At 41.9% G+C, this 15767-nt stretch overlaps 1 pseudogene; it reads right to left on the bottom strand.

The window, feature by feature from the left end:
- Positions 1–14261: 14261 nt before the first annotated feature.
- LOC123812984 lies at positions 14262–15122 on the bottom strand (annotated as a pseudogene).
- Between the last annotated feature and the right edge of the window lie 645 nt (positions 15123–15767).

Below are 15767 nucleotides of genomic sequence, written 5' to 3'. Positions count from 1 at the left end.
ACGTCTTGCCTAGGCCTCCTGATACACTTCATTCAGGTAATCACATCCTAGGGGGAAATCAGACTAGTTCTGGCTGATTCACAACGTTCTGACTGGAAGGCAAAGGAGATGTCAGATTTCAGGCTCATGGGGAAGTGCTTAGGGTACAGCTTCGCCTGCTTCTTCCATTCTAATTAGAGACGTCCTTTGTGGGTCATAAGACCAGAAACAAGAGGTTTAGAGAGCCCCTCAAGAACAAGGGGGCCAAAAACTGCATCTGAAGAGCAAAACACTTAAATGAGCTCTGTCTGAGGAGTGAAGGTTAAATCACCCCAGGGATGAGCCAGCTCATTCTGAAGCAACTTCCTTGGGCTGGAGCCAGAGGGCCAGATGCCCAGCGCCTGTGAACACACAGGATTTAAGGCAGACTGCTGCACTCCGGAACCTTCACCTCAGCCTTGGAGGAGTTTTATTCCATAAATTGTATGTTACAGGAGGCAAACTTGTGACCTGCTGGGTCTTGGCCATAGAACCCACGCTGTGGAAAGGGGACTTGATCCAGTAAGATAATGCTTTGAGATTAGTCCCATCCAAAAGATAAAATCTTAAACTGCAAGCATTATATGAGTTTTAATTTTATTTAATCATAGACACATTTCCTGCTGTAACTTTTGAAGATGATCTACATTCGAAAAGAATTAGGACAACCCTGTATCTTTGATCAACTCCACGTCTCTTTAGGGGAAAAGATTTAACACTCTAGTTTTTAAACAGAAATATAAATATGCATCAGCTAACAGTTTTTCAAATTAGGCAGCATAACCTTTATACTTTCATGGCATCCATGTGAAGAGGGGGCTTGTTTTGTGCTTCAAAGAGATTGTCTTTTAACTAAACACACTGGAGCGAGAGGTTTTGGTGGGCCATTACTTTTGACACAGCTTGTCATTCGTTTTAACGTCGACTAGGTTGTAATGAGGAATTTGGTTGTGCAAGTTTGTCTACTGTTTATCTATACTCAGACTTAATTATTGCTTCCCAGGTCAATCATCACCATTTTAAGTGAAAAGAAATGGCCTTAACCCATGGGAAGATTCCCACAGAGTTCATTGTATGTAGTTAGACCATGAAGTCAGATGTGTAGAAAGAATGGGCAGCTTTAGGGGTAAGAGTAAGGTGGGACGTGATCCAGCTACTTGGCGGGAGATGGAAGAATAAGGTTTTTTTCTTTTGCAGAAATATATCAGGGGAGATTGGCTGGCCAAAGACTATATAGGGGCAGAAGAATGGCCATCCTATGGTGTTCTGGAAAAGTGCATAAAACTTTTTGAAATATCTACAATTAAAAAACTCTTCACAGTGAGAGGCACTATTGACAATATGGCAGGGTAACCTTTTGTAGTGAGGAATTTCTTGGGTACTGCAGGATATTCAGCCTCTCTGACTCTCTCCCCTCAGTTATTTTGGCAACAACAATGTCTCCAAAATATGCGAGAATTACTAAACACATGAACCAGCTTAGTAGAGAGCCATGCATAACCCAGACAGAAAGGCCACAGAAATTTTCCTGGGGAAAGAGAAGAGAGGGGATTTTCAGAACATGTGATAGGTCATGTCAAAGGGTAGAGGTGCCAAAAAGATCCGTGGAGGAGCACTTGCAATTGACTTCACCTACTAGAACTTGACTGAGTGAACCCTCTACTAGGTGGGGAGGAGAGTAGATATAACATTTATTGAGTACCTTGTATGTACCAGTCTGCATTTTGTAATAATTATTTAAATGAATCACCACTGCTTTGTGAATTAGGTATAATTATTCTACCTATACATAAGGAACTTCAATTAGACACAGCTGACTTTACACCACTGTGACCATAATTTCGTTCTCTGCTGCTAATAAAATTGAGTTGTCTAGTGACTGTTGATAAGACATTAATGATACCACTGATTGGCTGGAAGGTGGGTCTAGGGGAATGTGGCAGAATGGCTAAGTGTTTGCCTAGCCTGTTTTCCTTTCTACTGGGACACACAGCTGAACAACATTCCCTGGCCTCTCTTGCATTTAGGTGTAACCAGGAGCAGAATTTTAGCCAATGACCCATAAAATCCTCCCTTAGGATCTTCCACTCTCTTTCCTCCCCGTCTGCTGGCTGGGTGTTGGCATCAAGATGACCTTGGAAACCACATGCTGAACACGGCACAGCCTTCATCATGCTGGGTCCCTGTGAAGCAAACTCCCCTTCTCAGCCCCTCGTTCTGTTGACAGGATTTTATACATTAAGTTAAGTCCATTGGTGTGCTGTATCTCTGGCTTGTGTGGCTGGCAAGAGCTGATAGTTAAGTTTTAAGGAATTTTGTAAGACAGTTGATATCAGGTTGATAGCTTGAAAGCATTATGATTACAGCATTTATAATACAGAACTTGGTAAATGCTATAAACCAGGGCTTTTATTTTGGGGAGTCATTTTACTGGAGATACCACTGGCTAAGCCACTGAGATTTATTTGTATACAGGTAACATTATCACAATTAATGCATATACTGCAACCCAAAGTGAGGCTCTGCCTTAACAAAGCCTAAAAAGCTATGAAATTGGGTGGAAAGTGGCAAGAGTTGGGCATGAAGGAAACGAATATCAGACTGGAAGAGCTGAGACTCGTGCAGTGTGACAAAACCTTTGGTAAAACCGTTGTCTGTGATGATAGGGATGACTAGGTACCTGTGCAACCTTCTTGGGGCAGTGGTTGGGAAGCAGAATGGTGGGGAGCATGTATCGTTTATTACTGACTGCGATGAAAAAGTTTTACAAAATAACAGATGAACTCAGGCATGGACTTCTTTGTAAATAGAAAGAAGAGTGAAAAAATATGGAGACTTGTAAACTCGGAAAAGTTTACTACTTTAGAATTCCAAACTGAGGTGAATAAGACAGGAGAAGCTTTTGCATGCCAAAGACTTTATTCGAAAGTGAATCGGTACTATGTTGGCTTATTTATGTTTATTTAAAAATTAAAAATTTTTACTATTACCAACATTATTAAAGATGTGAAGCGTTCCAATGCATGTAAAGTCTGAATTTTCTTTTGAATCAACTGGAAACGAAATTATCCCTCCCAGTTTGCTCCCCTCATAGCATATATTGCTGCAGTTACCTCTGGCCAGTAACGAAGTACCCCACGACCTAGTGGCTTAACACAACAATAATCATTTGTTTCACTCATGAATCTCCAATTTGGGCAGCAGAGCTCGCAAGGAAGGCGTGTCTCTGCTCCACGCAATGTTGGCTGGGGTAGCTCAACTGAAGGCAGGAGGATCTGTTTCCATAATGACTCACCTGCCTGGCTGTAGGCACTGGTTTTGGCTGGAAGCTTGGCTGGGACTGAGGGTGGAGTCTTTTGCTTCTTCCCCACATGGCCCTCTCCGTGTGGCTTGGACTTCTCACAGACAGATGGCTGGGTTCTAAGAGCAACTGTTCTAACAGAGAGCCAGGTGGAAGCTGTGTTGCTTTTTATCAAACTAACTTGAAAATCACAGAACATCACTGCCCTTGTATTGTTGTTCAATGTTGTCCCAAAGCCCTGCCCGCTTCAAAGAGGGAGGACACAGATTCTATTTTTTTGATAGGGGATCACAAGATTCTAGAAAGTCAGGTAGGGCTAGAAATATGGTTGTGGCTGTTTGCTACACTTATGCTGCCTGGGAGTGAGGGAATTGCAGGAAAATTCATTTAAGAACCCATTTTTGTTAAATGGTCAAGAAGAATTTGCTATCTCAAAGTGATGTGTTCAAGTTAGTGATAAATTTTCTACTAAAGATAACCTAAAACTTATTATCCAGGAGACAGCCAGAACACAATCTGTAGGAAAGGACATCCTGAAGGGGTGCCCAGAGGTAGTTAGAGAGGAAAAAAGGAGTTGTTATTTGATAAAACAAACTCCTGTTTATGCAACAAACATTTGTTGAAGGCCTTTTGTGTGTCAAGCACCATTAAAGCCACTAAAAAGATAAAAATGATTTATTTCTGCTCCAGAGGAAACTGAAGGTGGTGGTGGGGGGAGGGTTGGAGGTGAACAGAGGGACAGCTGTACATTTGCAAACCATTACTATAGACCCAGTGGAAGACATGGCAACAGTTCCGGAGAAGCACCAAGGATGACAGAATGTCTCACTCTGCTTGGGGAAGTTGTGAAAGGTGGAGGAAATTTGCCCTGAATCTTCACTTATCAGAGGTCGCGAGTCGAGTTCCTGGCAGAGGCAGAGCTGCTGACCCAGCTTTTCTGACTCGGAGTCGGTGCTCCTCCCATGACTCCACACAATAGTTTTATGTGGGGTTGTGTTGTTCAAACATCATGTGTGCTGGGGATCCAGCTAACATTTTTTGTGACATTATGTTCTGTAAACTCCAGAGAGATGAGGTCTAGATCTTGATTAGATACATTAAGAAGGGAAGGGGAGAACATGGATGAACAGAAATCTCACTGGATCAGAGAGTTTCAGTGTCCTATCTGTCCATTCTGTTGCTTTTTTTCCTCTTATCAATAGTATGAGGGGTGCCCCCCAAACTGGAATTATCTTCTGGAGGGCAGGCCCCTTGTAGTACAGGTTTCCCCTGCTAGGTAAAGTTCTAGGAACCCATCTGTATCAGTGTATCAGCTGGTGTTGCCAGAGGCTGCGTTTGGCTTCAGTGAACTTTTTTTAAAGGTTCTTTCAACACATTTGCCCATTTCCCAATGGGTGAATTATGAGTGCACCTGCCCACACCATGACCAGTGCTCAGCAGTTTTTGAGCAAATGACATGACCCCAATGCCCCACCCTCCTTGTTTACCTGATTGAGCTGATCTTGCCCCAATTTTTTTTTGTTTTCCCAAATGAAGAAGTCCTCAGATGGAAGCATTTTGCTGATGTGGAAGAGGTCAAACAAATAAACAAACAAACAAAAACAGCAGAAGCACTGAAAGGCATGAAAAGTCATGAGCTCAAAAACTGTTATGAGCAGTGGTATGAAGGTGACTGAAGGTTAAACATGTAAGAATAAATACACAATTTTTAATAAATAAATTCTGGCTTTTTGGGACCCCCTACTTTGTATGATGGAAGAGTAACAATCATCATAATGGCCAAAAGGTGGGCAGGAAAAAAACAGAAAGGTCATGGATGAGCTGCCAGTTCAGGAATTAGGAATTGACTAAATGATAACATGTATTTTTAATAAGAACTTACATATTCATTATCCTGAAGACAGTTGACCCTAAAAATTTAACACAAAATTTTTTTCATTCTCCATTTCTTATATATTTTGTATATTTGGCCCAAGGCCTTCGCCTGATTAAGATAAAGAGCAGTAGTAACCTAACTGAACTTCGGGTGTTTCTGCTTACTTTGAAGGTATCTAAAAATTCTTAAAATGGAAAACTTTTAAATTAAACTCATTTTTCTTAAAAAAAAATGACATATCACTCATGAAGTGAACTGAAGAGAAATAAAGTAAATTAAAAAAGAGAGAGAGAGATGCTGATAAATGCAACAATGATAACTGGGCTTGGAAACACTGAAAATGTTTGCAATCCCTGGCATACGGGGCAGGAGATGAAAAGCTTTAAGAAATTATGGATTCATTGTGACATTTCTTGCATCTGGAAACTTGATTTAGCCTGTTTCTACTTTCCCAAACGTTGTCTTAAAGCAGTCTCCTGATGAGCTGCGTTCTGGTCTCGCACCATCTCACCTATCGTGCTGCGAGCCAAGCGGTGCTTGTCCTCACTTCATCAGGCCTTCCCAGCCTGTGGCGGCTCCTGGAGACCAGAGCACAGGCCCATCCCCATTGTCTGTGTGCTATAAATACCATGAGTTCGTAACACGAAGGCAGTTGCTGGCCAGGTATGAAAGATAATGCAAATTTTAATAGAAAACTCTATTTTTAAATGCAATTCACAGTTTATACCGAGAAATGCTGAGTTCTCACCATGTGAACTTCCAGATTGCTGTGTTGAGTGGTGCAGATGTAGCTGTCTTGAGAACCTTTGAAGCCAGAATTCAGGTTTTACCTCAAAATGTCTTACTTCTATAATAACATAGATGCGAAGCAGTGATCTGTCTTAGCATCATGAGTTTTAAGTTTCCATCTCCACTGAATGCATGTGTTGAGCGGCACAGCATATGTATCATCGTGCCTGTTTGATTCTAAAAGTCTGCACTGGAGTTGGTGGAAAAAAGGTTTAGTCCTATCTGGCAGCTATTAACTCACAAGGGCTATTGGATTATGAACTGGATGCAGAAACTTGTTATTTAGTGGTCTAGTGGATCTGAATTCTAGATTATATATTATATAGATGTTAGTGGTAAGATGTTATCTCAGAAGAATCCCAAAACACTCAATAGTTTAATTGGTCGATTGATTCAGTGATTTCTTGCCACTTTTAGGATGAAGACTCAAGTTTCTAGGGAAGTATACCTGGTCCTGTAGGGTCGCTCCAGACTCATTTGACCTCATTTCCCCTCTCTTCAGTGAAGCAGCCACACTGGACTTAGTTTCTGTAATGCTTCGTGCTCGGCCCTGCCCCAGGGTCTTTGTTCTTGCTCTTTCTTCTGCCTGGAGACTTCTCTCCCTCTTGGTCTCCTGGTTCACTATTATTTATCCTTCAGATTTCAGCTCAAATACCACTTCTGCTGGGAAGCTGTCTCTTACAAACCATTGCACATTTTATTCGCACTGTGTAACTTTTCTTTATGGTGCTCACACAGTGCGTAATTATTCATTTTCTTTTGTGACTTTTGATTGGTGTCTGGGTCCTGCACAGGATTCCAGAAACAGAGACCATATTTCTTTTCTTTTTAAAATATGCTTATTGATTTTAGAGAGAGAGGAAGAAAGAGACAGCGAGAAACAGACAGACAGACAGACAGACAGAGATTGATTGGTTGCCTCCCATTTGAACTCCAACCAGGGACTGAACCCAGAACCTAGGTATGTGCCCTGACTGGGAATCAAACCTGCAAACTTTTGGTGTGTGGGACAATGCTCCAACCAACTGAGACACACTGGCCAGTGTGAGACCATGTTTCTTTTGTTTATCATTATATTTTCAGTGTCTATTATAATGCCTGGCTTATAGAAAATGCTCCCCAAATATTTGTTGAATAAAAAATATTGCACGAAGCACCTAGCAGAATGTCTTGATGTGCAGTAGGCTCTAAGTAAAAGGCAGCTATCAGATTGGTCTTTTGAAATTCCAAAGAAGTCTAAAAGCATAGCTCCTTTTTGATGCAGACACCGGCCCACAGTGTCTGAGTCATTATGGGTGAAATGAGACATTCACATGGATTACCGAGTCTGATGGAGGAAAATGGATGGCATGGCTTTTCTCTCAAGGGGAGCAAAAGCCTCGGCCTCCCCCATGACAGGCCTTCATTGGGTTTCTCCACCCATTACATAATGGTCCTCATTTACTATGCACAGGCTCCCTTTAGGTGGTTACCTTTTACAGAAAACAAAGGAGCCAATGCTGCTAATCACATCACAGAAGAGGGATATTTGCAAATGAAAAGGCAAAAGTAGTTGAACCGGTTAAACTCATCCTTGGAAGGTTTAGCATGGTTTTTAGAAAGTTGCTTTGTAGTAAATGTCCTCAATTCAGGGTGAGGGAGTTTTAGCAAAAAACAAAACTCATAGAGGCCTAGGTGCATTGCAGGCCTGATTCCCCACAGGAGAACCTATCCGTGAGCATGGGTCCTGTGCATCTCTGAGTGGGAGCTGGGCCCACATCACGCAGAATGGTCTCCTACACCTTCTAATATTTTTTTCTTTTACTTTATAATTAATCTTCTTTTACTTCATACTTCTAATAAATTCCTGGATGTACTTGGACGGTCACATTCTTGGTGCTTCAATGTTTTCAAGAATGGGTTGATAGATGGGAATGTTTGCATCAGCCAATCCCTAGGGAAGACTGAACATTGAATTGATGGTGAAATGTGAGTGTAGCCTGGAAGGAGTAATTCTTGTAGTAGGGAAATCTATGGATATTAGTATTGGGCTCCTCCTTCTTCCCCCTATTCTTTTATGTCTTTTATAATAAATAGGTTCCTATTCTCTCTGTATGTATTTTAATTTCAATGCCTTTGAAAGGAAGGTGGTAGAATAGTGATGTTTATTTTACTTTCTCTGTGCTAGGTCATTTTACATTTACTATTTCATTTTTAATACTCACACCAATTACTTGAGATAAGTATTTTCACCCCCAATTAATGGATAAGGAAATTGAGGCTCAGAGAGAAATTTGCCGAGGCAATCTACATAGTCAATGACGAAATTGGAGTTTAAGTAAAGGTCTCTTTTATTGCAGATCTGGTGATACTCCCCACTATTTTAGATAGTTTTTCAAGTGCCTCTAATACCCGGAAGATTTAGTTGTCCATTCTAATTCAAACAGGGTGATCTTGTTGGGTAAAAGCTGGGATACTGATCTTTCTTGTGTCAGTAGTTGGGGGTGGTTCTCTTAGGCACATTTTCCTGCCTTGATTTGCAGAGTCTGAAAGACCTTTTGGAAAGAAATATGAACTTGGCCAGACTGATAGAAATATGTCTTTTGGACCAAGGTCTCCCAAATGGAGTTTGGGTGTGGGCAGTTTGGAGACGGAGAAGACCTCTGGAGAGAGCTCACTAAAGTGGAGGACGGAGACTGGCCGATAGGGTCAGACCCAGCTTTGGCCTAGAGGTCAGAGGGGAGGAGTATGGCAGTTGACGGTGTCAGGGCCCATTTCAACCTGAGCATCCTGGGGAAAGAGTCAGCCTTTCTAGAGGAAGAGTGCCTTCAAACCATACGGCCATGGAACCAAACTGAAGGTTACCTAAGGTTATACAGAAGCAGTCTCCTCTCACTCAGCTCTCATGTAGGAGTCCCGTTTCACTGTCACAGAGTTTTCAAGGAGCAAAGTTACAGACAAAAATTCTCTGACACAGAGCTGCTGACTTCCATGGTATTTTGAAGGGCTGGAGTTGTTTGGTCCTGGGTTACCTGTTAGTGATGGGGAGCATTGACCAGGTATATTTTTCCTAAAGATTCCTTCAAATATTTGTGGCTGAAGGGAGATTCTCTAAAAGTTTACACACCTTTTGGGGTCCAAGACAATTAGCTGTTAATTCTAGTAGGGACCTCTATTCACTTAGTGAATGAAGCCTGATACACTTGAACTACATCTGGGATAACAAGATGAATGAACAAGATTCTCTCCACAGGCAGGTTCTAGTAGTCACAGGGCCCCTGGGGCTGTGGGAGCGAGCAGGTTATCTCTTAGTCTGTGTGTGGAGTTTTCACTTTCTCTTAGTCAAGAAACTGCTTTGAACAGAATCCTCCCTTAAGATTCTGGCCATTCTTTGAATATAAGTGGAGATGGAGTAACTCAGGTTTCCATCAGGCAACAGATAAAAAGAACTGGACTAGAGTCAGGAGTCAGGAGTTCAACATAAATGAATCTATCCAGTAAGTATTTATTCAATTCAGCATTCTATTGGATGCTGGTGGGGACACGATGTTGCCTTCATGAAGCTTATAAACTAGAGGGGAAGACAGACTTTTATTTTTTTATTTATCTTTATTTTATTTTCCTTTATTTTTTTTGCTTCTGAAAGTTTTTTCCCCCATTACCCTTTAGCCCCCTTATACCCTTCACCCCTCCCCACAATCGCCACACTTGTCCATATCCATGAATCCTTTTATCTTTTTGCTCTACCCCTCCACCACCTAACCTCTTCCCTCTGTCCTTTGCTGGGGAAGACAGACATTTACATTGGTTATACAGTCTTCTATAATCAAAGAATGACATGAATAAATGTGAAATCACTGGAGTGGCAAATGCTATGGAGAATTTAGTGGTGCAGGCCGACTATTGAACCGGGAATGTGGCTCAGTCGGGAAGAGCAGTCAAGGTGTCTGGGTGAGAGCAGCCTCCATGTGAGCCCTGGGCTTGGGGTGGGGAGGACGGCTGGCAGGGTACTTTTATGAGGTGGGACCAGCAAGACCGAAAGCTCAGTGATGAGAGGAAATAAGCACTTCCCAGACTTCCTACTGCCAGTAAAACCAGGGTATTGAACAGACGATCCTAGATTTCTTTTTAAATCTAGCAGTCTGTGAGTTGTCTACATTTTTAAGATATGTTTTCTGATCCCATGTGAGAACATGAGTTTGAATTTCCATTCTACTGCATCTTAGCATTAGGAACTTCCTCAGCTGTAAAATAAGGATAAAAATATCAGTTTTACTAACCTTCTAAAGGTTACTGTGTGGATCAACCAAAATAATATAGCCCATATACAACTCTATAAATGTAAGGTATCTTTCTTAAGTTTATGTCCAGCTTCAACTTGATCCATCTGAAGGCAGGAGTTTCAGGCCACGAGCCCTGAGCTGTGACTTTCACAAGGTGGTGAAAGTGGCATAATTTCACACATTGTTCTTTGGGGAAATGTTTCCGAATTTTCATGGTGGGCAGCTGGTGTCACTCAGGGAACTAAGAATAGAAAGCTGTCATCACCTACAAATATAATCAAGGGACCTTTAATGTTGCAGTTACATAACAGTTTGCATCTGGCCTTTCTTCCCATACATATTTTTCAATGAGTGAAGTTTGAAATGGTTGCTTACTAAAATATTTAATTCATGTAAATAGAGAAAAATCTCTTCAAAAACCTCACCACAGAAAAACGACCATGTGAGGTAGAATACTTAGATGGGTGATGGGGGAGAAGCCTTGAGATCTGTGCTCTGGCTGTGGCTCTGTCATAAATAAACAGGCTGGCATAAATGCTCTCCAAACCCTTCAGGAAGCACATCTTTCCTGTTTCAAATTTCTTATTTGGTATTCCAGATTCTCTTGCCCGCCTTTGTCTCTCCAGTCTATACCAGCTTTCACAAGCCCTTAAGTACAATTGAGGCTGCAGCTCAAAAGTACAGTGAGGCACTGATCTCAAATTTCACCTGCTTGGAGTCTCCTTCAGTTCACAAAGCAAGTCCAGACTTTTCCCAGAAGACCCCTCTTCAAATAGTTCCATGGCGGCCACAAATCATTTCTCAGCACCCAAACTTTAGCAGTGGAGCAGAAACCCAGAGCTGCCCCTTGAGACTCACCCTGAAACTTCTGCACCGATCTCATTGGCGCAGGAAGGGCACTGTTGGTGGGCATAGACCAGGATGGCAAGGTGGGCTCCTGCTTTGGAAGTGCCCCAAGCAGGATCATCTCTGATCTGGGCCGGAGTTGAGTGACGCCACCTACAAGTGACAGCACATTACTGGAGGTATACAGTGGAGTTAAGTTAACTTTTTTTTGGAATTTGGGGAAGGCTACACAGGAGAATGAGCATTCAAATGAAATTTTGAAGGATGGGCAGGATTTTGATGGGCATAAATGAAAATGAAATTCAGTTAGGGTGGAAGGTACATTTTGGAGAAGGGAACAAAAACAGGAACATAAGGAAAATTTGTAGCAACAGAGGCAGACCAGACTGGTTGAAAGATAAGTCATTTAGAGGAGATAGTGCTGATGAAACTGCTGCAGACTGGAAAATGTGAAGTGACAGAGGCATATTTGAAAGCCATACAAAATTTCGTCTTCATTTCATCCACTAGGGTGCCCATTGACAGCACTTGAGCAGGGGGCTGACAGCATAAAGTCACTCTTTGAGGGGAGGGACTGACAGAGCAGATTCTAGAGCAGGGCTGTTCTAGTGAAATAGGGCATGAGTGACCAGGGGAAGCCACGTGTGACTTTAAATTTCCTTGTAGCTACATATATTAATTTTCTATCACTGCTGTAACAAATTACAACAAACAGTGCCACACACATTTCTCACAGTTCTAAGGTCAGAAGTCTAAAATCAAGGTATTGGCTATGCTGTCTGCCTTCTGGAGTTTTCAAGTAAGGATCTGTTTCCTTGACAACTCCGGCTTTTAGAGACCACCTACAGTCTTTGGGCTGTGGCCTTTTCCTCCTTCTGCAAAGCTAGTAGTACAGTATCTTCTATAGTCAAATCTCACTCTGTTTCCCTCATAAAAGGACCCTCATGATGACCTTGAGCCTACCCAGATAATCCAGAATGATTTTCCCACTTCCCTACATCTCTGAAGTCCCCTTTGCCATGTATGGTGACATACATGGGTTCTGGGGGTTTGGATGTTAATATCTTCGGGAAGTCATTACACAACCACCTTAAAATATATAAATGAAACTTGAAATAATTAAATATTTAAACACAACATATAAAATTATAATTTCAAAATGTCATCAATATAGATTATTAATGAGATATTTTACCTTATTTTCTTCCTACTGAGTCTTTCAGTGGAATGCCTCTTTATACTCATAGCACGTGTCATTTCAGACTAGGTACTTGTCAAAGGCATCAGAGCCGTGTTTGGCTTGTGGCTACAGTGTTGGGCAGCACAGTTCTAGAGGCACGGTGACTTGCTAGGAGCTCATTACAGATCTGGGTGGCCTGTCAAAATGAAGAGAAGGGAACACATGTGACAGACTTTGAAATCAGCCTTCCATAAATGTTGGGATGTGGGAGGAAGTGGTGGGAAGAACTGGGTAACAGAGACAATGGCTATTAGATACAATGATTACACATCAAATTTTTCTATTATTTTGAGGGGGAAAGCATGTGAGTCCTATTTTGCACAAATGAATGAACTGTCCAGCAGGGAATTAGTAATGTGGGTGTGAGAGTCAGGGGGGAGGTCAGATTTAGATTTGCTCTATAAGAGATGATTGGATCCAGGATGGTGGCCGAGGGCAGAACCTTGGACATGTGCGTGTTGAGAGGGCAGGTGGAGGCAGGGAGGCAGAAGGGGAGAAAGTGGGAAAAGCAAGGGCACTCCTAAACTCGAGAAGAGAGAAATGGTAGCAGCATGCTGGAGCAGGGCGATCCCAACCCCAGCGGCACTTCTGAGGCAACCATGCAGAGCCTCCTCGTGGGTTTGGAGTTCTTACTCCACAGCTGAGGTAATTACCCAGCCTCCCACACAGAGGTGCTTTTTAGTTGTAAGTGGGAGTGGGAAGATGCTTGCTTACAAAACTGTTTATCTTTAAAGAATAACATTATGGCTGTATCTACCAAGTGGGTTTGGCATTTGACAATTACATGGTTAATTTAATGAGTATAGATAGCAGAGGGGTAGGTTTAGGCCCCTTTCTTCTTAATTCCAAAAGAATATCTCTCCAGAGAGATAAAATTAACAGAATAATTGCCAGGTCTTCCTTCAGTGTGGCCATATTTTAAATGATCTATCACTGTATACATCTTTGGGAATAATGATCCTATTTTCTTTCTAGATTCTTGCTTCCTTCCAATCTCTTAAAAAGGCAGTTCAGTGCAATAGTTGAATGAGTTTGGGAGTTAAATAACCAGGGTTCAAATCCTGTCATTTTTGCTTTGAGCTAGTTACTTAACTTTTTTGTCTCTGTTTCTCACCAGAAAAAAATGGGAACAATCACATCAACCTCTTGGAGCTGTGAGGATTAAATCATGATGTATGTGTATGTTTGTATTTACATACAATGCTTTCATCTGAATCCTCTCCAAGAGTTTAGAACATCCTGTCTCCATCTTAACAATATAGAATGACTCCTCTGGTGATCAGATAGTGCATGCGTTCTGTTTCTCATAATCATTCCATCTCTAGCCGCTCCCAGTTCCATCCTCCCGTAGCTGGCTCTGCACTGAAATGCTTGGAGATATTTGCTTGTATTTCACTTATAAAATAGTGTTGAGTCACAGATAAATCTAATAGCCAAACAAACACTTCATTGATTAATCCCTTGGGTAACTAACTCAAGCCAGGTGATAAGAAATTTAAAATGAGAAAGGTAAAAAAGAAGATCAAACATAACTAAATCAATATTTGTATTGCTATGTTGTACAGCTTTTTCTTTATTTTAAAAGTTAATTAAGGATGAGGAATAAAGACAAAAACTTTGTAGAACTGAAACAAGTTTGCAAGACTTGAACAGCATATTAACCATAGACATTTCCCTCCCACTTTTTCAGAAAATTCTTCCTGATGCATTGGTACTGAGTACAATTGAAAAGGGAAGACATATGAAGACATCTTTTTTATTCTTTGATTTATTGGCACCACAAAAAAATAAAGTCCTATGGATAGAAATGAAGTATTGTGTTTTGCTGGATCCCATACCTTACTCTGTTTAAGAGATTCAATTAAAAAGGTACATGCATTTTATTTATTTATTGACAGGCTTAATTCACTTTATTTTCCTTATATAAAATTATGTGATGGCCACAGCTGGAGCCCGGGTCCTCTGTACAGAAGCTCTGGAGTCACTGAGTTATGAAAGGGAAACTTGGTGGACACAGTCTCTTTCCAGAGGTTGGGGGTGAGATAACTGTAGGTCTTAGGTCCAGCATCGAAGGCAGCCATGGCAAAGTTGTCCAGGGTGGCAGTGGAGCCCATGACTGAGGTGTAGCTGTTGTAGATACCAGGCAGTTTCTTGGGCGCAGGGGCTGAGACGATGCCAGTGCCCTGAGGCACGAGGGTGGATGAGGTGCCCCAGCACAGAGCCTCAGCACCGGCCATCCTTGCAAGGGGTGGTGAGGGGCTGGCCGATCTTGTTCCCCCAGTAGCCTTGCTGCACAGGGACAAAAGAGAGCTTGGCTAGGACGATGGCCCCATGGATGACAGTGGCTACTTCTTTCAAGCATTTAACACTCAGAACAATATGTCCACTGTAGTCCCCAGTGGCAACAAATGCCTTGAACCAGGTCCCCCGATCTGCATGTGTCTGCTTTTGCACGGGCATAATCTTCAAAACCTTATCCCTGAGGGATGCGTCCAAGAAAAAGTCAGTAATCTCAGATTCCTTAATGGGCAGAGAAAAGCGATAAATTTCCTCCAAGGCCTTGATTTTCATGACCTTGACCAGGCAGCTCAGCCAGGTGACAGAGATTGACTTCTTGTCCTCAGCCTTGCCTCCACAAACTCCAGGGCCTCCACCCAGACCCCAGCCCTGGCCACGCATGGCCTTGCCCCAGATGCCGCTGCCAAATCCTCCGCAGAAGCCGCTGCAGCTTCCCATTCCAGGGCCCCTGGGGCCTTCGGGCCCTCCCATAGCACCAGTGTCATCTATCATTTGTTGTTTCCTGGGAAAAAAAGTCATTTTATTTTATTTTTAATTTTATTTTTCAATTACAGTTGACATTGATTATTATTTTATATTAGTTTCAGGTATATAGCAGAGCAGCTAGACAATCATATAATTTATAGTGATTCCCCAGTATTTCCAGTACCCGTCTGGCACTATACGTAGTTATTACAATATTATTGATTATATTTTCTATGCTGTACTTGACATCCCTGTGACTGTCCCTTCACTCTTTTTACTCAGCCCCCTGACACCCCTCCCTCCGGTAAGCATCAGTCTGTTCTCTGTATCTATGAGACTGTTTCTATTTTATTTGTTTGTTTATTTTGTTCTTTTGATTCGGCATATAAGTGAAATCACATAATATTTGTCTTTCTCTGACTGGCTTATTTCACTTAGCATAACACCCTCTAGGTTCATCCTTGCTGTCACAAATGGTAAGGTTTCATTCTTTTTTTAATGGCTAAGTAATATTCTGTTGCATGTATGTACTCCAACTTTTTTATCCACTCATCTATTTATGGGAACTTGGGTTGCTTCCATGTCTTGGCTATTAAAAGGTACATGCATTTTAAGACCTGGCCCTTTTCATCCTAGATTTTTTTTTTGGACCCCTTACTACCTAGGAAATGG

Source organism: Phyllostomus hastatus, unplaced genomic scaffold, assembly GCF_019186645.2.
Source record: "Phyllostomus hastatus isolate PE091 unplaced genomic scaffold, TTU_PhHast_1.1 phas_scaffold_93, whole genome shotgun sequence".
NCBI classification, from domain to species: domain Eukaryota; kingdom Metazoa; phylum Chordata; class Mammalia; order Chiroptera; family Phyllostomidae; genus Phyllostomus; species Phyllostomus hastatus.
The sequence above is the reverse complement of the archived record's forward strand: the minus strand, read 5'-3'. Positions and strand labels throughout refer to the sequence as shown.